Raw genomic sequence first — 22452 nt, forward strand, 5'->3', positions numbered from 1 at the left:
TCTCCCTGGCTCTGCTTCCCCTCCTCCCACCATCCTCTTGACCATCTCGGGGGAGAGGCTGGGCTCATCTCGGGGCGCCCCTTTCTTTCCCTCCACCTGGGTGGGCGGGGGCTTGCGGACACTTCAGCTCTCCCTCCAGTGGGAACTCCCCGGAGAGAGTCGGCTCCCGTCCCTCTTGGCTTCTCCTCCTCTTCGAGGGCCTATTTAACCCCCAAAACTCCTTCCTGCAAGTAGGCAGATTTGCTCCTCCCCCGTGGGAGGGGGGTGTCCTCTTCCATTCTCGCTTTGGGGGGGTGGAGAGGGAGACTAAGTCGGTTCACCTCCGCTTTGGAGGGTAGAGGGTTAATTTCTCCTCCCCATAGTTTTTTCTCTCCCTCTTCTCCACCCCGACACCACCCTCCCCGCCCTCCTCCCCACCCCCCATAGGAAAGCATCTCCCCACTTTTTCAGTCCCTTCCCCCTTCATCTCGGCTGCCAGGCTTAGGGGAAGGAGAAGTCGCCCTCCCATTTGCCGGGTGGGGTGGTTAATGTGTAGGCTGGAGGAGGGGCTCGGGCGGAGGGGAAACAGTTGAAGAGGTGCTTGTTGCTCATGTTTCTCTCTGGTGCCGCTGGTCTATTATTGGTGTGTTTGCAAGTGGTGCTCCTTCCACATAAGGCCACCGCGCGGGCGCAGGGCGCATGCTCTGCCCGGCCCCATTGAAACTTCCTGCTGCTGCTGCTGCTGCTGCTGCTGGGTCTTTTCGCTGGAGCATCTCAGCGTTTGCGCCTGCTGCCTCTAGCCCTCACCCTGAGCGCATACACTCCCTGTTTATTTCCGATCCATGCTTTCTCCCCCCGTGTCCCCCCCTGACGCAATTCTTCCCCCGGAGAAGGTTTTTCTGTTGTGCTCTGATCGTTGCCTTTCTCTGGGAACAGCCCTTGGCTGGAGAGGAAACCTCTTCCAAATAGATCTTTGTGTTTGTCCGTATTCGATGGCCAGAGTGGACTCGGTATTGTACGAGACAGCTGTTTCTTTTCCATCTTCCATGAAGTTTCTGTTAACTGTATATTTACATTTGTTAGGAAGGGCCCAAGTGTGAAAGTTCTGTAAAATATTACCTGTAGAGAAAATGGTGTCATGTTACCAGGGACCCAAATAAACACAGTAGTTATGGTGCAGGCTTATATTTACTCTTTCTTGCCGAAATCATCTCTCCTCTTAACAAACTCTGGCACATAAAAGGCTAATTTTTTATATAGTATCAAACAGGAGGGTGACTAGTTACATTAAGACTTTATGTAAAGACTTCCTATAGAACTTCTTTAAAACTTAAGTCCTCCAATGTAGCAATTTAATTATTAAATTGTATTTATGTTCAATTTCTAAGGAATTGGTCATTTTGAAGTAGAATGCCTTAGTAATTTGCTTTTAGGATACCCTGGGGAATGATAGTGATCTATCGGAGGGAAAATGTGGGAATTTGGGGAAAGGGATTGCTGATAAATTATTTTTGGAATTTACTTTGACCAAATTTAAAGGTACCTCTGTGATGTTATTTTATTTTGAGGAGTATACAAGCATGCTTGCCCCTCCATTCCTTTTAAGTATCTTGGCAATTTGGCTTATATTAATAACAGAAGATAAAATAATCAGAATCAGTTTAATGCTTCATGTTATCTTTCTATCCAGAGTTGAACAATGGGACACCAGCTAAGTAAAAAATGGGAAATAATATGGGCTGAAAGATTATAGCAGTGGGCTCAGCCACTGTATTTCCAACTACAATATGTCTTGTCACAAGGTGGCCTAACAGTAATTATTAATATCACACAATTCAGGATACTTGGCAAATGAAAAGTCTCTGCAGGTGACATGCCATTACTGTGCATGGCAAAGATTTTCATTTTCAGGCCTTTGGTGATGGTTAACCTACTTGAAATAGTTGATGAAACAATACTGGTCCAACCAACAAGATTTGAATTAAGTCTTTCTGGAAGGAGTTGTGGTGTATAGTGTTGAACTGTGTAATACGTGGGTTGTAGTACAAATTACTTAATTTCTGTGAACCTCAGTTTCTTCAGTAAATTGAAATAATTTCAGGATCAAATGAAATGTTTCAAAAATCCTTTCGGCTGGGTAGCGCAGTTAGTTAGAATGTCCTCCCAGTACACCAAGATTGTGGGTTTGGTCCCCTGTCAGGGTACATGTAAGAATCAACCAATGACCCTAGCTGGTGTGGTTCACTGGAGAGAGCATCTGCCTGCAGATTGAAGGGTCCCAGGTTTGATTTCTGCCACTGGCACATGCTCAGGTTGCAGGCTGTATCCCCAGTAGAGGGTGTGCAAGAGGCATCTGATCAATGATTCTCTTTCATTGATGTTTCTCTCCCTCTCCCTTTCGCTCTGAAATCAATAAAAATATATTTTAAAAAAAAGAACAAATGAATGGGTGGAACAACAAATTGATGTTTTTTTCTCTCTCCCTCCTCTAAAATCAATGAATAAATTAAAATTAAAAAACAAAAAAAATCTTCATTCAAAACTCCTTTCATAAATCATGCACCTACAGATATTTTGTATTACAAAATTTATTTATTTATTTATTTATTTATTTTTATTTTTTTTAAAACGTAGTGACTTTTAAAATATATTTTATTGATTTTTTTTACAAAGAGGAAGAGAGGGATAGAGAGTTAGAAACATCGATGAGAGAGAATCATCAATCAGCTGCCTCTTGCACACCCCCTACTGGGGATGTGCCCGCAACCAAGGTACATGCCCTTGACCGGAATCGAACCCGGGACCCTTCAGTCCGCAGGCCGATGCTCTATCCACTGAGCCAAACCAGTTTTGGCCTGTATTACAAATTTTATTACAGATGTTTGTGAGATAAAAGACACACAGGTGTATTTGGAATTAAAATGATAAATTTTTAGCATGTGAGAAAGTGGTTTGAGCAGATGTATTGTATTTACGTTCTTGTAAAAAGTCTGTTATAGTCAAGTGAGTTTTGCTTCTTATAAATTTAAGTATTTTTTAAAATATATTTTATTTACAGAGAGGAAGAGAGAGGGATAGAGAGAAACATCGATGAGAGAGAATCATCGATCAGCTGATTCTTGACCGGAATCGAACCCGGAACCTTTCAGTTCGCAGTCCGACGCTCTATCCATTGAGCCAAACCGGTTTCGGCAAATTTAAGTATTTTTAAAACACAGTTCTTAATGCTGTTTAAAGGGTCCTAGTTTCCTATTGTGGTTATTCCTTGAAAGACACTTTTTTTTTTGTAATCCTCATTTGAGAATATTTTTCTATTGATTTTTTAGAGGGAATGGTAGGGGAAGTGGGGAGAGACACAGAGAGAAACATCAGTGTGAGAGAGACACATTAATTGGTTGCCTTCTGCACCCTCCCTACTGGGGTTGTGCCCACAACCGAGGTACATGCCTTTGACCACAATCGAACCTGGGACCTTTCAGTCCCCAGGCCAACGCTCTATCCACTGAGCCAAACCAGTTAAGGCAAATATTTGTACATTTTAATTTGACATTGTGGCTTCAGCTTAGAATGTTACCTTCATCCTTATAGAGTCAATTATTAAATCTGGTTTTATAAACTACTTGTTCAGTTTTAATGATATAATAATAGCTGCCATTTATCGAGTATTTACTATGTGCATACAGCTCATTATTCCTTACAGCTTTTTATTTGTTGTTGTTAATTCTCACCCGAAGATATTATCCATTGACTTTTAGGGAGAGTGGAAGAGAGAGGGAAGGGCAGACAGAAACATTGATGTGATAGAAACACATTTATTGGGGGAGGAGCGGGGGAGGAGCCTGGGTGGGGGAGGAGCCTGCAACCAAGGTACATATGTGCTCTTGACAGGAATCTAACCTAGGACCCTTTGGCCCACAGGCCGACATTCTATCCATTCAGCCAAACCGGCTAGGGCTACAGCTATTATCTGAGGTTCTGGTATTATTCCTTTTTGACAGGCATAGAACCTAAGGTTTAAGAGAATGATTCAGCTGCTTAATGCCCAAGATTATATAGTTATTGGTAGAATCTGATTTCCAACCCAGGTCTGTTTTAAGTCCAAGTCACAAAAGTATATAATACGTTACCATGTGGCCATGTTTCCCAAACTTCACCACGGCACCCCAGGGTATTGCCACCAACTCTCAGAGGTGCTGCTGTGAACTTTAAAATTTCAAGGGAGATAGAGCAATGCTTGACATCTCTTGGCTGCTTGGTGAGCTACTAGCTTGAGAGAGTTCATGGTTTCAAAATTAGATTGTGCTACATTCCTTTCAGTGACATAGCTTTGTGAGTTTTGAGGGTTCCTGTGATAAAATGCAAACTGCATGAAAATAATTGTGGAACAGGAAATAAGGATAGCAGTGTCCAATCTGATTCCAAAGTTTTAGAAGTTGTGCAATGCCCAACTGTAATACATATTCTATAAGTAGTAATTGTGGTTGTTTAAGAATGAATTTTTTTTTTTTTTCCCAGCTGAGATAGGTTTGTTTTCACATGGCTACTGAGAGTAAATGGGACTGTTATTCTTCCTTGGCCTAAGGCTGCTATGAAGGGAAACATTACTGAAATAATGAGGGTAACATGAACCTAGAAAGCTTGGGAACCTGTGCTGTAGAGCAGCGGTTGCCAACCTTTCAGATCTTGTGGGCCACCAGTGTCTGCAGACCACTGTTTGGCAACCACTGCTGGAGAGTCTGGAGACTTGTCTGCGTTTTTAGGGCTAGAAAGAAAGAGCTTTTGCATCTATTTTGCCTTTATTTTGCAGGGAAGAAAACCAAGGTGCAGAGATTGATTTCAAGTGTATGCAGCTAACTGACCATTGGTGTTATTCAGACTGTTACTTGAAAAATTCACCTGTATGCTGAAATTATTAGCAAAAAAAAAAAGTTTTCTTGTTGATAGTCATTAGACTAGGAAAATGGTGTGCCATTTGAAGGTGCTGTTTTATCCCTTCCCTCCTCTCTATTTTAACTCTCCCAATTCTGTGCTGTCTGGGCTTCCCCAGCTTCCTCCTGACCTGGGGGAGGATGGCCAGGGCATATGGACACAGTGAAAGTGGACATTAACTTTGTGAGATTACCAACTCTCAAAGCTCCCAAGCATCTTTCCTCTCCAGGAAAGGACATACTTTTTAAAGAGGAAAATATACTCTTTCATTCTTTAAAAATAGTCTTTACATGGTATTGTTTGAGACATTATATTTATGTAATAACTGTCTATTTAAGTATGTATGGATAATGTGTTATCATTCCCATAATTTGTACTATGGTTGACTGAGTTACTTGTCTAGGTAAAGAATAAAGAAGTGGAATCATTAGGGTGTTTTTTTTTGTTTGATTTTTTTAACTGGAGTGGTGGCTATAACTTATTATGTTCTCCCTTGCTGCTGCTGATTGAAATGTGGGACAATAGTTTTTAGGTGCATTAGATAATGTAGAAACGTGACTTGGCCATAACTGGAGCCATCATCTGTTACTTTAAATAAAAGATCTTACCAGATGTTGGGAGTTGTTTGGGTCAACAGTGGTAGGTAGACCATTGGTGGTAGCATTGCTGCAACCAGAACCTGGTTTGATGGAAGAAAATTTTGTCTTTCCTTCCTTTGATAAAAGAAACATTCTTTGGGTATTTGGTAGATGGAAAGAGAGAAATGTATTTCTTCTCCATCCTTTTTGGTATATTACTAAATTGAGGTAACCAAAAGTTCTGGTGGTTTGGAGGGAGGTTGCTAGCGTTGTCCCAGAATTGGATATAATAGGAACAGGATTTTTCTGGCTAAATGGGGCTGGTTAATGCAAGTTGACTCACTTGTTTTTTACTAAGAAGTTTGCCTTGAAGTTTATGTTAAATTAGAGGCCTGGTGCACGAATTTGTGCACCAGTGGAGTCCCTCGGCTTGTCTTGTGGGATCAGGCTGAGATCAGATCTTCTATATCTTCCGAGGGGTCCAGGATTGTGAGAGTGCGCACATCAGGCTGAGGGATCCCACCAATGCACAGTCAGCGCCAGGGAGGGACATGGGGGGTTGCCAGGGGTGAGGGCCTGTAGAAGAGCTCCAGGGCGTGGCCAGCCTGTTGGACTCAGTCTACTGGTCAGAGCATCTGCCCCTGGTGATCAGTGCACATCATAGCAAGCAGTTGAGCGGCCTTAGCATATCATCAGCATATCATGCTTTGATTGGTTGAATGCCCAACTGGTCAACCAGACACTTAGCACATTAGGCTTTTATTATATAGGATTCTTAACTGTTGAGAAAGGTAAGCATTGCCTTGGCTGGTATAGTTTAGTTGGTTAGATGTCATTCTGTGCACTGAAAGGTTGCCCATTTGATTCTGGTTCAGGATATATGCATTGGTAAGGGGGCATGTAGGAGCCTATCATTGTTGTGTCTCACATAAGTGTTTCTCTCTCTCCTTCCTCTCTCTCTAAAAATCAATAGAAATATATTTTAAAAGGTAAGCATTTATTAGCTACTTTATTTTAATACTAGAGGCCCAGTGCACGAAATTCGTTCATAGGGAGGGGGAGTGGTTTCTCAGCCCAGTCTGCACTCTCTCCAATCTGGAACCCCCTCGAAGGATGTCCGACTGCCCGTTTAGACCCGATCTCACAGGACAGTCGGACATCCATCTCACAATCCAGGACTGTTGGCTCCCAACCACTCACCTACCTTCCTTCCTGATTGCCCCTAACTGCTTCTGCCTGCCAGCCTGATCACCCCCTAATCACTCCCCTGCCAGTCTGATTGATGTCTAACTGCTCCCCTGCCAGCCTGTTTGCTCCCAACTTCCCTCCTCTGCCACCCATTAAATGTCCTTCCCTGCAGGCTTGATTGTCCCCAACTGCCCTCCCTTACAGGCCTGGTGCCTCCCAACTGCCCTCCCCTGCTTGCCTGATCACCCACAACTGCCCTCCCTTGAAGGTCTACTCCCTGCCAATTGCCCTTCCCTGCTGGCCATCTGGTGGTGGCCATCTTGTGTCCGCCTGGGAGCAGGATCTTTGACCACATGGGGGCACCCATCTTGTGTGTTGGAGTCATGGTCAATCTGCATATTACTCTTATTAGATAGGCTAGAGACCTGGGCATGGGTGGGGGCCAGCTGGTTTACCCTAACAGGTGTCCTGGATCAGGGTTCCCTTGGTGTGTGGGACAGGCTGGCTGAGGGGCCTGTGGTGGTTTGCAGTCTGGCCATGCCCCACAGCGACCCAAGCAGAAGCCCTGGTATCTGGGATTTATGTATCTTCTACAATTGAAACTTTGTAGCCTGGAGTGGAGCCAAGCCTTCTGCTCCCTCTGTGGCAGCAGCCATGTCTTTTGGAATTTATTATATTTATGTTCTGTAATTGAAACTTTGTAGTCTGGAGCGAAGGCCTGGGCCAGCCAGGGCTGAAGAAACTTGGCTTGCATCTCCGGGGGCAACTTTAGCCTCTGCTCTCTCCAGCTCCTCGGCTGCCCGGCATTTCTGTTGGGATTTATGTGTCTTCTGTAATTGAAACTTTGTAGCCTTAAGGATAGGCCCGGGCCAGCCAGGGTGTGCGGAAAGCTTGGCTTCCATCATCGGGGAAACCCAAGCCTCTATCCTGCTCTCTCTGTGGATGCAGCTATCTTGGTTGGGTTAATTTGCATACTCACTCCTGATTGGTTTGTGGGAGTAGCGGAGTGATGGTTGATTTGCATATTATTCTTTTATTTGATAGTATGTGTATTAAGTATCTGCTATATGCAAGTACAGTAAACTTTGGGGATTTTCTTTTCTTTTTGGTTTTGTTTTTACTTTTTATTTAATTTACTTGAGTGACAGTAGTTAACAAAATTATACTGATTTCATGTACACAATTCCACAACACATCATCTGTACACTGTATTTTGTGCTTACCGCTCCAAGTCAAGTCTCCTTCCATAACCATTTATCCCCCCATACCCTCTTCCACTTCCACCTCCTACCATCCCCTGGAAATCACCACAATGTTGTACTTGTCCATGAGATTTTTTTCTCTTTTTTGTTCAATCACTGCACTTCCCCAGAAGCCCCCATCCCAACTAATTGATGTCTAACTGCTCTCTATAAGTCTTTCTCATTAGTTCATTTTGTTCATTAGATTCCACATATGAGTGAAATCCTATAATACTTTTGTTTCTCTGAATGGATTATTCACTTAGTATAGTGCTCTCCAAGTCCATCCATGCTGTGGCAAAGGGTAAGATTTCCTTCTTTTTACGGCCCAGTAGTATTCCATTGTGTAAATGTACCACAGCTTTTTTGTCCACTTATTTATAGATGAGCACTTTGGACTGTTTTTAAATCTTGGCTATTGTAAATAACACTGAAATGAACATGGCAGGGGGCGTGGCATATATTCTTTCGAATTAGTGTTTGGGATTTCTTTGAATATATTCCCAGAAATGGAATTGCTGGGTCATACGGTAGTTTCATTTTTAATTTTTTTAGGTAACAAACTACATCATAAGGCATGGCTCCGATGGGGGTGTGGGCAAGTGAGATAGTAATTGGCAGTAGGGTAAGAATTGTTGTAATATTGCTGTTATGTTGGCCTCAAATGTCTCATCCAAATGGACTGATTTAAAATCTGATTTGGAGATAGCAGCCCAGGTCTTGGTGAAGATTAGGTTGGATGGATGCTGATGCCACAGAAATTGAAGGTAGAAGATTTGTGCACTCGGAAGGGGTCCCTCAGCCCAACCTGCAGTCTTTAAGTCCAGGAGCAGGCCTAAGCCGGCAGTCGAACATTGATAGCACTGCCAAGGAAGAGGGAGAGGCTCCTGCCACCACTGCTATGCTCACAGCCATCAGCCTTTATTGTAACTGAGTGGAGTTCCCCCTGTGGGAGCACATTGATCACCAGGAGGCAACTCCTGTGTTGAGCGTCTGCCCCCTGGTGGTCAGTGAGGGTCATAGCAATTGATTGTTCCCAGTTGGTCCACTGTTAGGGTCAATTTGAATATTACCGTTTTATTATATAGGAAGATATATAAGATAAGATACTATTATAATGGGATGCTGAGATATGTGTATATTAAAAGTAAAGAAATGCAAATTCAAAGGTGCAATTGAATGCCTTGAACTAGAATCTTTACCTGGCCCAGCCAGTGTGGCTCAGTGGTTGAGCATCAACCTTTGAACCAGAAGGTTATGGTTTGATTCCCTATGGATTGCGGGCTCAATCTCCAGTTAGGGGATATGCAGGAGTCAGCCAATCAGTGATTCTCATCATTGATGTTTTGTCTCTCTTTTCCCTTCTACTTTGAAATCAATAAAATATATATATATATATTTATATATTTATATTTACTTATTTTTTTTTTTGTCAATGTGTTTTTTAATTTTTTTTATTAAGGTATTATATGAGTACATATCTTTCCATTGCCTCCCCCCACTCCCGTACATGCCTCCCCCCTCACCCCCCCCCCCCCGAGTTTTCCGTTCATTGGCTTTGCTTATATGCATGTATACAAGTCCTTCGGTTGATCTCTTATCTCCCCCATATCTCCCTGTCCTCCCCGCTGTAATTTGACAGTCTGCTTGTTGCTTTACTGTCTCTGTATCTATCTTTTTGTTTATCAGTTTATAATATTCTTTATTATCCATAAATGAGTGAGGTCATGTGGTGTTTCTCTTTCATTGACTGGCTTATTTCACTCAGCATGATGTTCTCCAATTTCATCCAGGTTGTTGCAAATGATGAGAATTCCTTTTTTATGGCAGCATAGTATTCCATTGTGTAGATGAACCATAGTTTTTGATCCAATCATCTACTGATGGGCATCTACGCTGTTTTCAAATCCTAACTGTTGTAAATAGTGCTGCTATGAACATAGGAGTGCATATTTCCTTTCTGATTGGTGTTTCTGGTTTCTTAGGATATATTCCTAGGAGAGGGATTACTGGGTCAAATGGGAGTTCCACTTTCAGTTTTTTGAGGAAACTCCACACTGTTCTCCACAGTGGCTGCACCGGTCTACATTCCCACCAGCAGTGCACGGGTTCCTTTTTCTCCACAACCTCGCCAACACTTGTCGTTTGTTGATTTGTTGATGTTAGCCATTCTGACAGGTGTGAGATGTTACTGCATTGTTGTTTTGATTTGCATCTCTCGGATAATTAGTGACTTTGAGCATGTTTTCATGTGCCTCTTGGCCTTCCTTCTGTCTTCTTTTGGAAAGATTCTATTTAGGTCCATTGCCCATTTTTTAATTGGATCATAAATAAATAAATAAATAAATATATATATGTATATGTATATGTATATATATATATATATATATTTTTTTTAAGAAACGTTATTGGTTCATCATTGCTTAGTACTGTAATGTTCCTCAGACTTGGGAATAATTCTCTTGAATCTTTTGGAAGTAAGACCCCATCTCCTCTATTGTAAAGTTTGGTGCAGTATGTCATCAAAGGCCTCCAGCGTTCATTCCCCTCCTGTTGTGAATTCCATTTACCCTAAATAAATGAAGTGGCCTTGTTTTTTCCTTTTAGCTCTGAGTTTTTCAACCTTTAGTATACTCGGGTAATTTAATCAACTATTTCTGGCTACACATTAAAATCACCTTAGGGAATTCTTTTGAAAAATACTGATGCCTTGGTCTTGTTATAGCCCATAAAACCAGAATATTTGAAGATCGGGACCCTGGCATCAGCAATTCTTTTCTTTTTTTTCTTTTTTTTTCTTTTATGCTTTTATTTAAGGCCAGTGATCCATGATGGGTTTTAGATCTTGCTGAAAGCAGCCATAATCATTGACTGCACAAAGCCCTGAAAAGCCATGATCTGCTCCTCCAGTGTATCTATTTCAACTATCATCTTCTACTCACACTGTATTTGAAGTTTTTTAATTCCATACCCCACAGGAACCAGTTTAGAAGAGCCCCCAGTCCAAGCTGTCTGCTTGAATGCTCCTGACACAATGCTCTATTTTTGCCATATCTGACTTGTCATCCCCAAGTTCCATCTAATAAGATGAAAGACTTGGCAAAGAGCAGCTTCTTTGGCTTTCTTTGACTCCGACTGTGCAAGGTGTTCTTCTCTTAGCTTCTTCACTTGTTTGCTTTGTTCTTCCTCATCACATCCAATGGTTTTTACTGTCTGTAGCTCCACTTCCTGTTGTGTCTTCCACATGAGCAGGGCCGTATTTGCTCAGAGCTTTCTTTACTCCTGACAAGCTGGCCTTTTCCTTTTCATAAGACTTGATGCGATGATTATACCAATGTGGGGGATGATACAAGTATGTGGTGGGCTGGAGACTGCTTCAAATACTGCAGCATCTGTGACGGCACATACCCCTTGATGTAGCTCTTGTCCCCAGGTAGTTGTTGAGCAACAGGAGGTTGGTGTCCTCAGGTCTCCAAAACCCATAGTGTAGACTGACCTGGGAAGGTGGGGCCAGTAAGGAAAGAGGAAGGCAGTCAATCTTGCCAAGCACTAAGAGGGGAGGAAAGGGGGCACTGGCAATTCTAATGTGTAGACAGGAATGTCTGTTATCACCTGGTACTTTACTTCAAATTTTATCTTAAAGTCTATTTTGTCTCAGTGGTACTATTGCCACTCCAGTTGTCTTTTGGTTACTGCTTTTTATGGTATATCTTTTTCTATCCTTTCAACTTCCTTGAGTCTTTAATTCTAAAGTGTGTCTCTTATAAATAGCATATATACATATCATGTTTACCTGTTCATATTTACATGAATCTAGTTATGTAAAAAATGATATAGAAGTATAATTACTTTGGGAACAGAAAAGAGTAAGTAACTTTTTCCAGTGCATATCAAAGCATCACTGTAGTCATTATGGCAATTTGAATGGTTGACTAGGAGATGGAAAAGCATTCCAGGTAGGGAACAGCATGGGAAAAGTCATAGAAGTGTGAAACATTTCAGATTACCAGGCAGTTGTTAACTTTAGACCATGTGAGAAAATTAGATTGGGACATGAGTTATAAATACCTTGAAATCTTTTCTTTTCTTCTTCTTCTTCTTCTTTTTTTTTTTTTTTTAATGTTTTTATTGACTTTGGACAGAGAGGAAAGGAGTGGGAGGAAGAGAGAGAGAGAAAAACATCAACCCAGTGTCTCCTTCATATTCCCTACTAGGTATTGAGCCTGAAACTTGGGCATGTGCCCCCAATCTGAGGACCTCTTGGTTCTTGGGTCAATGCTTAACCAATGAGCCACACCATTCAGGCCTGAAATTTTTATTTCTGAAACTAAATTTTTTTGAGTTGTTGGAAAAGCAGAGTGGGCAGCTTGAGGATAAGGGAAATCAGCTAGAAGTTGTTATAATATTACTAGAGGCCTCTTGCAATCCGGGACCCCTGGACTTTTTTGGCCATTTCTTCATTCCACAGTAAAATGAACTATTAACTTCTCATTCTCCAAGTTAGAAACTTAGAAATCATACTAAACTCTTCTTACTCAAAGATCCTTCACATCAATTCTACCTACAAAATCTCAGATTTAGCCTTTTTTCTTACTTCCCACAGCCTTTGCCCCAATTCATATCTCATCAATCTATACATATAAAGACTTAAGCGATCAAATAACAGAATGACTGGTAGCTATAATGCGCACTGACCACCAGGAGACAGATGCTCAGCACACAGGATCGGGCTCCCTCCTGTCTGGATCGTGTCTGGGGGGATAGAGCTGAAACTGACTGTCTGACATCCTCTAGGGTTTATGGAGAACGGGTGTGATTTCCTATTTTGAAAAATTCAGAATTCTAATAAACATATACAAGCACTATTTGAAGAACTAGCTGTGTTAAGTTTATAGCTTACTAAATGCTTACTTTGAATAAGCAGAATAAGGCAAATCTGATCTTATTTTACTGCTTTTTTTTGTTTTTGTGAATTGTTTGAGTTCCTATACATATGTAAAATATATATTTAACATTTTGTTAAGGGCAGTTTTTAGAGTACATTATTTATGTACTTAAATTAAGGTAATTAAAATAAACTTTATTAAACTATCTTGGCATTGGTGTTTAATTGTATTCTTTCATAGGTAAAGCTTTTTTAACTGAGGTATTTTTTAAATTTTTGTTACAATTTAGGGATTGCTGTGTTCTTCTGGCTAAAGATTTGATAGTTTATTGAATATTCTTTGTTTTCCCTTCCCTACAAAGAAATGGAACTTCAAGTTGAAATGCCATTCTCAATTGAGAAACAGATATGTAAAATATTTTGTGTGGATTGAGTACATTATATAGATGGAAAGTACATAAGTAAATGTGTATTGTGTGTGAGTTGATTGTTAAGTAATTTTTGACTAATTGAAAGATTCTTTATCAGAAATATTTGAGTTGAATTCCATATCAGGGGTGACTTTCTCCAACTGCTATACATGGCATTAGTCACTATGTGGTAACTCAAACCTGTAATGTTACTTGAGTTATAATTAAAGTCTTGTCTCAGGCCATTTAATTAGTGAAGAATAGTTCATTGTATTAAAAAACAAAGCGTTAGCACTTAAAAAAAATTATGTATATTTCTTAAACTAGAATTATCAATATGTAAATAATCTGTCTACAAGGAAATGAATATTGGGAGATTTCTCTAAGGTTGATACTAGAGCACAGTAAATTGCTTTAATAACTATAATTTACACAAAGCAATATAAGAATCTTAATAGGCTCTCTCCCTGATCCTGCTTCTCAGTCCCACACTCAGCCTGCCATATATTAACTACCTGGGATTTTAGTTCCATTTTGTCCTTCATTTATTTCTATGTTCCTCAACGATTATTTAAGTTAAACTATATTTTAACAGTTTATTTGCTCACCATTGTTTTTGATTCCCACATTTTTTCTTAGATTAATTCTTTTACTGTATTACATTATTTTTTCAAACAGGGTTTCTAAGTGGTGAACGTGAACTTAGAGTTCTTGCATGTCTGAAAATATTTATTTTGCCCCCTTTTCTGAGTGCCCATTTAGATTGAATACAGTTTTCCAGTGTTCAAATAACTTCCCCCCAGAATTTTGACAATATTGCTCTTTTATCTTCTAGCATCCACTGGTGCTGATGAGAAATCTGTCAATCTGATTCTTGTTCCTTTGAAAGTGAGTTTCTTTTCTTTCCTGAAAGATTTTCATGTTTTTTTTTTTGTTTTTTTTTTTGTTTTAATCCCTGACGTTCTGAACTTTTTTAGGATATTCCTTTTCTTTCAATATCCTTGCTTTTGCTTTCACAAATTACAGATTGATTGATTGCTGTTCTGATTCTCTTTCCTCCATTCCCACAGGCAACCACTGTCCTCCATTTTGGAGTTTATTATTCCCACGAACAGTTTTATACTAAGAGTATATATTTATGTATCCATAAATGATACATGGTTTGGATTTACATGCTTTAAAACTTTATATGTAAATGGTATAATACTGTATTCATTCCCAACATTCTATTTCTCCCTTAAACACTGTTTTGAAATATATTCCTGTTGGTGCATGTTATTTTAGTTCTTTACTTTAACTGCTATATAGTATCCTATTACATGAAAATACTGTAATTTTTTAAATGAATATTTAAGTTTATTTTGTTTATTTTTGTGCTGTTATGAGAAATGCTGTAATGAAATTTCTAATGGCTTTGCCTAGAGGTGGAATTGCTGGGTTGAAGGGTATATATTAGCCTTAGTGTAGCCAGATTGCTCTTGGCTTTACCAGTTTATACACTGCCAGCAGTGTATGAGGGTTCCCACTTATCTAGATAATCAACACTTGGTATTGTCAGACTTTTAAGTTTTTGATAATGTCCTTATGAATTAGTTTCTTATTGTTACTATGATAAGGTTGAACATTTTTTCGTGTTTTTCCAGCCATTCAGTTTTCCCTTCTGTGAATCATCTTTTTATAGCAGCCTTCCCCATTTTCTTTGTGGTTATCTATTTTCATTGATTTGTAGCAGTTCTTTATTTTGATGTTAGTAATTTGTCATTTTTATTTGAAAAGTAAATATTTCAACATTGCTTACCATTTTTACTATTTTTATAGTATTTTTTGTTGACCCAAACTTTAAAGTTTCAGTCTAGTATAATTGTCAACTCTTTTTTTTTTTTACAATTACATTTTATGCTGTTAAAAACACACATCTTTTTATGATTTTGAAGACACTCATCTGTATTTTCTTCTACAAGTTTTTTTTCCCCCCCCTCCAAGTTATAGTCTTAAACCTGCTGGAATTTAATTTTGTGTAATGTTTTTTACATTACAAATTAGTGAAGAGGTTTTTCCCCTCTTCACTAATTTGTAATGCCACCTCTCATATACCAATTTCTATGTATGTGTAGGCCTATTTCTAGGCTATTGTTACATTGATGTTTTCTTAACCACATGGTTTTATTTACTATAGCTTTAATTTAAGTCATTCTATCTGATAAGGCAAGTTCTACCACGTTCTTTTTTGAAAAGCTATTGGTTATTTCCTATCTCATTAGATAGAATTTTAGAATCACCATATCAAATTTTACAAAAATTCTTGGTTGGCTTTTATTCTGACACCAACTGCAATTACCATTCAATTTTGACTCTAGCCACCTGAAACTAGAGTCAGATTCCACACATGTAAAGGTATGGTCACCAATTACACAGCCCCATGTCAGAAGCCAGCTATAAGTTCCTGTGACTCCCTTCAGGTTTGATAATTTGCTAAAACTACTCGCAGAACACAGTGAAGTACTGTTTTTACAATTATGGCTTTATTTAAAGGATACAAATGAGGACCAGCCAAATGAAGAGACATATAGGGCAAAATGTGGGAGGGTCCCAGTATAGAGCTTCCATGCTCTCTCCCGTTGGTATCAGGGCGCACCACCCTCCCAGCATATCAATGTATTCACCAGTCTGGAACCTCCAGTGACCTTCGGTTGTAGCAGAGTTTGTAGTAGAGTTTTGGCCATTTGAATTCAATCTCCTGTCCTTTTTCCCTCCACAGAGGTGGGGCTGATATCATGTGGATCAAAACCCCAACTTATTGGTCTTTCTGGTATGATTAGTCCCTGTCCTTGAACCCTTACATTTTTCTGGGATAAATCCCTCGGGGTCATTTTATGTAATTTCTTTAGTATGTCGCTGGATTCAGTTTGCTTGTATTTTGTTCAAGATTTTTGTATCTATTATATTTTCATAAAGGATATTTATCTATAGTTTTCTTGTGATTTCTTTGTCTGTTTTGGTATCAGGGTAATGCTGGCCTCCTAGAGTGAGTTGGGAAATATTGCATCCTTTTCTGTGTTTTGGAAGCGTTTGAGGATTGGTGTTAATTCTTCTATAAATATTTGGTAGAATTAACTGGTGAAGCTATCTGGTCCTGGGCTATTCTTTGGGGTAAGTTTTTGATTACTAACTTAATCTTTTTATTTGAATACCTTCTGGGTATTCAGATTCTGTATTTCTTTTTTTCTTTTTTTTAAAATATATTTTATTGATTTTTCACAGAGAGGAAAGGAGAGGGATAGATAGAAACATCAATGAGAGAAAATCATCGACCAGCTGCCTTCTGCACACCCCCTACCGGGGATGTGCCCGCAACCAATGTACATGCCCTTCACCGGAATCTATCCTGGGACCCTTCAGTCCACATACCAACGCTCTTTCCATTGAGCCAAACTGGTTTCAGCCAGATTCTGTATTTCTTGAGTAACTTTTGGTAGTTTCTAGGAATTTGTCTATTTTATTTAGATTATCTAATATGTTGGCATTCATTTGTAAAGAATTTTTTCTTAGTAATCCTTTTATTTTTGTAAGGTCATTAGAATATTCCTTTCATTCCTGACTTAAGTAATTTGAGTCTTTTTTCTAATTTTCTTCATTAATCAAGCTAAAGGTTTATCATCTTTTTAAACAACCAACTTTTGGTTTTATTGAGTATGATTTCATTTATATTAAATTTCCAAATTAGGCAAATCCATAGAGACAGAAAGTAGACTAGGGCTGACATAGATTGAGGTGGGGAAACTGGAAGGAACAAGATTAATTTCTGGGTTGATGAAAATATTCCATGATTAGGATGATGGTTGCACAATATTGTAAATATACTAAAACTCATTGAATTGTACACATTAAAATGCTTAAAACAGTGGGTTTTATCTTATGTAAATTTTATTTCAGTAACATTTTTTCAAGAGTAAATTGACTATAGTAGGTCTATTTCTGGATCCTACATTCTGTTTCAGTGATCTGTTTGTGTATCTTGAGGCCAGTTCTCATTGCCTGGACTTAACTCTAGCTTTGTAATAAGTCTTGAAGTCAGGTAATTTAAGTGCTCCAACTTTATTCTTTTTAAAGGGTGTTTTAGCTATCATAGGTTCTTTGCATTTCCATATGAACTTTAGAATAAGCTTACAAATTTCTACCAGAAAGTTTCCTGGCATTTTTATTGGGATTATGGTGAATCTGCAGACGAATTTGGGAAAAATTGACACCTTGATATTGAGTCTTCTGATACCTGAGCCTGGTAAATTGCTCCATTTATTTAGGTATTGTTTTTTTCCGTTTTTCTTAGCAATGTTTTGCAGTTTTCACTGTAGAAGTCTTCTACATCTCTTGTCACATTTATTTCTGAATGTTTTATGCTCCTTCCTCTTTGCCTCTTTACCTAGATAGTAGTTGGGGCAATTATAGGGTTGATCTTTGTTTCACATCTTCATATATCACTGTTCACTGTCTTTTTTTTTTTTTTTAATATATTTATTGATTTTTCACAGAGAGGAAGAGAGAGGGATAGAGAGTTTGAAACATCGATAAGAGAGAATCATCGATCAGCTGCCTCTTGCACACCCTCTACTGGGGATGTGCCCGCAACCAAGGTACATGCCCTAGACTGGAATCGAACCCGGGACCTTTCAGTCCGCAGGTCGATGCTCTATCCATTGAGCCAAACCAGTCCCGGCTGTTCACTGTCTTTTTGTTGCTTCTTGTAAAATGTCTTAATTGCCATTGTTTCATATATTTTGTTTCATGTTGTTTCAGTCAGGTAAGGTAAATACAGTCCCTGTTAATCCATATTTATTAGAGACATAAGCCCATTACTTTTTTCACTGTCATATTAAGGGGTTTGGGCAGCATGGGCAGCCTACCATCTTTATGTAATGTATGTCATTCTACTTTTAGAGAATTAAATTTTGGGTACCTTTAATTGCCTACCTACTGTATGCTAAACCTCTATGTCTTATGAATAAAACTTTAATGGAACTTACATTCTAGTGGTCTCTAACATTACATGGTGAACATAATGCCTGTTTACATGAAATAGGAAATATATGCTTTCCTTAAGGGTTTATTGGCTTGAAGAATCACAACCAAGGGTCTACAAGCCATTTAAAGTATGCTAAAATACCAGTTTCAAATTTAAGTAAGTATATATCTATTTGCCAAAATGTCGAATAGACTAGCAATGACATTGTATCATTACCTTTATATGAAATATTCTCAACTCAGTGTGGTAAAATTTTTACTATGCTGATCAAACATTTTGATTGATAGTTAGTAATAACCTGGCAAAGTAAAACACAGGATAGTTTAAGAATTTAGTTTGGGCCGAAACTGGATTGGCTCGTTGGATAGAGCATCGGCCTGCAGACTGAAAAGTCATGGGTTTGATTCTGGTCAAGGGCATGTACCTTGGTTGCAGGCATGTCCCCAGTAGGGGGTGTGCAAGAGGCAACTGATAGATGATTCTGTCCCATCAGTGTTTCTAAATCTCTATCCCTCTCCCTTCCTCTCTGTAAAAAATCAATAAAATATATTAAAAAACAAACAAACAAACAAAAACATGTCCATCATTTCACCTTTAAAAAAAGGAAAAAATAGAATTCAGTTTAGTAGTTTGGTAAACCAAATTCCATGCAGTATCTCTGGTGAAAAATAATGGGAAACAATGTGGTGCAGATTTTTTAAAAATTGTTGGAAGTATTATAGATGTCCTCTCTTCCTCCCTCCCTATTGAACCCTTCCACCTTGCCTCCACCCAGCCTCCCAGGCCTTCACCACACTATTTTATATGTCCATGGGTTATGCATATATGCATATAAGAACTTTGGTTAATTCCACCCCTCCCCCATCCCTGCTTTGGTATAGATATTTTTTAATGGTCTTTATTGTTAATTAGGTTAGAATCTTAACCCTTCCACTTGATATTTGTGTCATCTGGGAAAGATATTAATTTTTGATCTTCATCAAAGGAGACAATAGTACTCATCTTTAAAATTGTTTTTAAAGGACCTGGTATTAGCCCCCCTTTTCTTGAAATGTTAAAAACCAATATAACATATGCCTATTGCTTCTTTTTAGATAGTTCATGTATAAAATTGGATCAACTTATAATTTATTCTTCTTTAAATTCACATGACCTGCTCAAATACATATGTCTTTAATTTTATTTTAAAAATTAGGAAGTCCATCTTTGGCTATGATGGAGTAATAAGGAGTCTTTACCCTCTTGTTATTGGAGCTAGTAAACTGGACTAAAATATACAAATTGTCTCTTTTTAGGTATTATACCATAAGTAGAGTAGGAAGGACTGTGCTCCATGAGAGAGAAATAAAAAAGATGAGCTTTGTAACTACAATGGCTTCCTTCCTGCCTACCAATTTTTATGGAATGATCTCAAAACACTCAATAACTGTAGTGTAACATTGGTGTTTTCCAGCATTCAAACAGGAATTTCTAGACATGCCAAGAAGTGGGTCCAGTGTAACCCATAATCAAGAGAAAAATCAATCCAAAGAAACAGATTGGAAAATCACATAAATGATGGAGCTAGCAGACAGGATGTTAAAATAGCTATTATAACTAATAAATGTATTCAGCTATTATAATGTGTTTAAAGAAAAATATGAATCTAATGAGTAGATAAGTGGAATATTAAAATGAACCAAATGGAACTTCTAGGAATGAAAAATAGCGGTGTCTGAAATTTAAAAAAATAATTGAAAGTATTTAGCAACAGCTTAGACAGTGCAGAAGACCAGACCAGTGAACTTAAAGATACAGTAATTGCCTTTAACTTAAAATGAAACTGAAAAAGAAAACTGAAAACAATCAAATGATTCATTATCTGTGGGAAAATATTAAGCAGATTTAATAAAGTATAGTTGACATCTTACAAGAAGGATGGAACCAAAAATATTATAAGAAAACATGACTCAACAGTTTCCAAATTTGATGAAAATAATAAACTCACAGATTCAGTAATCTCAGCAAACCAAAAGCAGGACAAACACAAAAACCAAAGACATAATAAACTCCTAAAAATTAGTGTTAAACAGAGAACTTTGGAAAGAAGATAACTAAAGGAAAAGACATTACATACAGAGAACAATGAAGACTTTTTTGTCTGAAACTATGCTAACTAGGAGATAATGAAGCATTTTTTAAGTACTGAATGAAAAGAACTGTCAACATATGTGTCCAGGAAAATATCCTTTGAAATGTGGGTGTAATAAAAACCTTTTTATACAAATAAAGCCAGAGAATTTGTTACTAGCTATCTGACAGGTATTATAAGTGACATCGTCAAAAGGATAAAAAAAAAAAAAATGTATATACTTTTACTGATTCCAGAGAGGCAGGGAGAGGGAGAGGGGGAGGAAGAGAGAGAGAGAAACATCAGTGATGAGAGAGAATCATTGATTGGCTGCTGCTTGCGCGTCCTCTACTGGAGATTAAGCTGGCAACCTGGGCATGTGCCCTGACTAGGAATTGAACCATGACTTCCTGGTTTATAAGTTGACAGTCAACCACTGAGACACACTGGCTGGGCTACAAGTGACATATTCAGATAAAGGAAAATGGATCAAATGATAGCTTGGATTTGACAAAGATGAAGAATGCAAGAAATTATAAATATATGAATAAATATAAAATACACTTTCCCTGATTTTAAAAAATCTTTAAAAAAAACTTAGGTTACATACAAGGAACAATCAAAAATGCATAAATAAGTGGACTAACAAATCAATGTTTCCCTCCTTTCTCCCTCTCTTCCTCCCCCCTTTTCACTCTGAAAAAAAAAAATCTAAAGTTGTAACTGGAAATTTCAACACTTCTCTGTCAGTAATAATAGTACAATTAGAAAGAAAACCAGTCAGAAAATAGATGACAAGAACAGCATTATCAACAAACTGGATGTTGACAATTCTGGCATACTCTAACCAACACAATGGAAAACACATTCTTTTAAAAATGATTGAAAATAACCCAAATGTTGTTGATGTGAATTAACTAGAAATCTTACACGATAATGGTGAGAAGATTAAATAGTGCAACTACTTTGGCAAAACATTTGGGAGTTTTTTTGTTTTTGTTTTTTTTAAAAAATATATTTTATTGATTTTTAACAGAGAGAAAGGGAGAGAGACAGAGAGCTAGAAACGTCGATGAGAGAGAAACATCGACCAGCTGCCTCCTGCACACCCCCTACAGGGGATGTGCCCGCAACCAAGATACATGCCCTTGACCGGAATCGAACCTGGGATCTTTCAGTCCGCAGACTGACGCTCTACCACTGAGCCAAACCGGCTTCGGCAGGAGTTTCTTATTAAGTTGACAGTCAACATCTAAACATATAACTGATCAGTTCCCACTACTGTTTACGCAGGAGAAACAAAAATATACATATTTGCTCACAAATGTTTATAGTTTTTTAAAACTAGAAATAACCCAAATGTTCACTAGATGATTGGATGCGCATATCCTATCTAATAAAGAGGGAATATGCTAATTGACCATCAAGCCCTCACAAAGATGGAGGTGCCCATAGCCAATAAGGAGGGAATATGCTAATTGACCGCCACACCCTCAAAGATGGTGGCACTCACAGCCACAAGAAGGCGGTGCCCAATCGCCTCAGCCCCACCAGGGTTACTGCCTCCGGAGTCCCCCAGTCCCCTCAGCCCCTCAGCCGCCCAGGGCCGGCCGAGGCTTGCACTGCCATCAGTGGCAGCAGCAGATGTGTGATGCAGGCGTTGCCTTCCCCTGATCACTGGGTTGCCTCCTGCCCCTGAAGGCTCTTGGACTATGAGAGGGAGCAGGCCGGGCTGAGGGCCCCCCTCTAGTGCATGAATTTTTATGCCCTGGGCCCCTAGTATATTTTTACAATGGGTTTACTACTCACATTAAAAAGAAGTGAATTGCTGGTAAATACAAAACATGGGTAGATCTCAAAACATTATGCTGATTGAAAAAAGCATGACAAAATGAGTATGTGCAGTATGATTCCATTTATATGAAACTCTAGAAAAGATAAATCTATAGGGACATATTTGTGGTTCTTGAGGGTGGGAATGGGTTGACTGACTGAGAAGGGCGTTACAAGTCATGGTCTGTTCTGTTTCGCTTATATTTTACTTATCTTGGTCTGTTCTCTTGTCATGTTAGGAAGCTTACTCATAAACGCCAGTGTATGGATGGCTACTAC

At 38.8% G+C, this 22452-nt stretch overlaps 1 protein-coding gene and 1 pseudogene across 5 annotated transcripts in view; one reads left to right on the forward strand and one right to left on the reverse strand.

The window, feature by feature from the left end:
* RSF1 (remodeling and spacing factor 1) overlaps window positions 1–22452 on the forward strand; it is a 116485-nt gene that overhangs the window by 916 nt on the left and 93117 nt on the right. The window lies entirely within an intron of this gene.
* On the reverse strand, window positions 10608–11480 carry LOC311627226 (elongation factor 1-beta-like; annotated as a pseudogene). The gene has a single exon. The product of its transcript is annotated as an elongation factor 1-beta-like (transcript).

This window comes from Pipistrellus hanaki (genome assembly GCF_964339955.1).
Source record: "Pipistrellus hanaki genome assembly, chromosome: 9".
Taxonomy (NCBI): domain Eukaryota; kingdom Metazoa; phylum Chordata; class Mammalia; order Chiroptera; family Vespertilionidae; genus Pipistrellus; species Pipistrellus hanaki.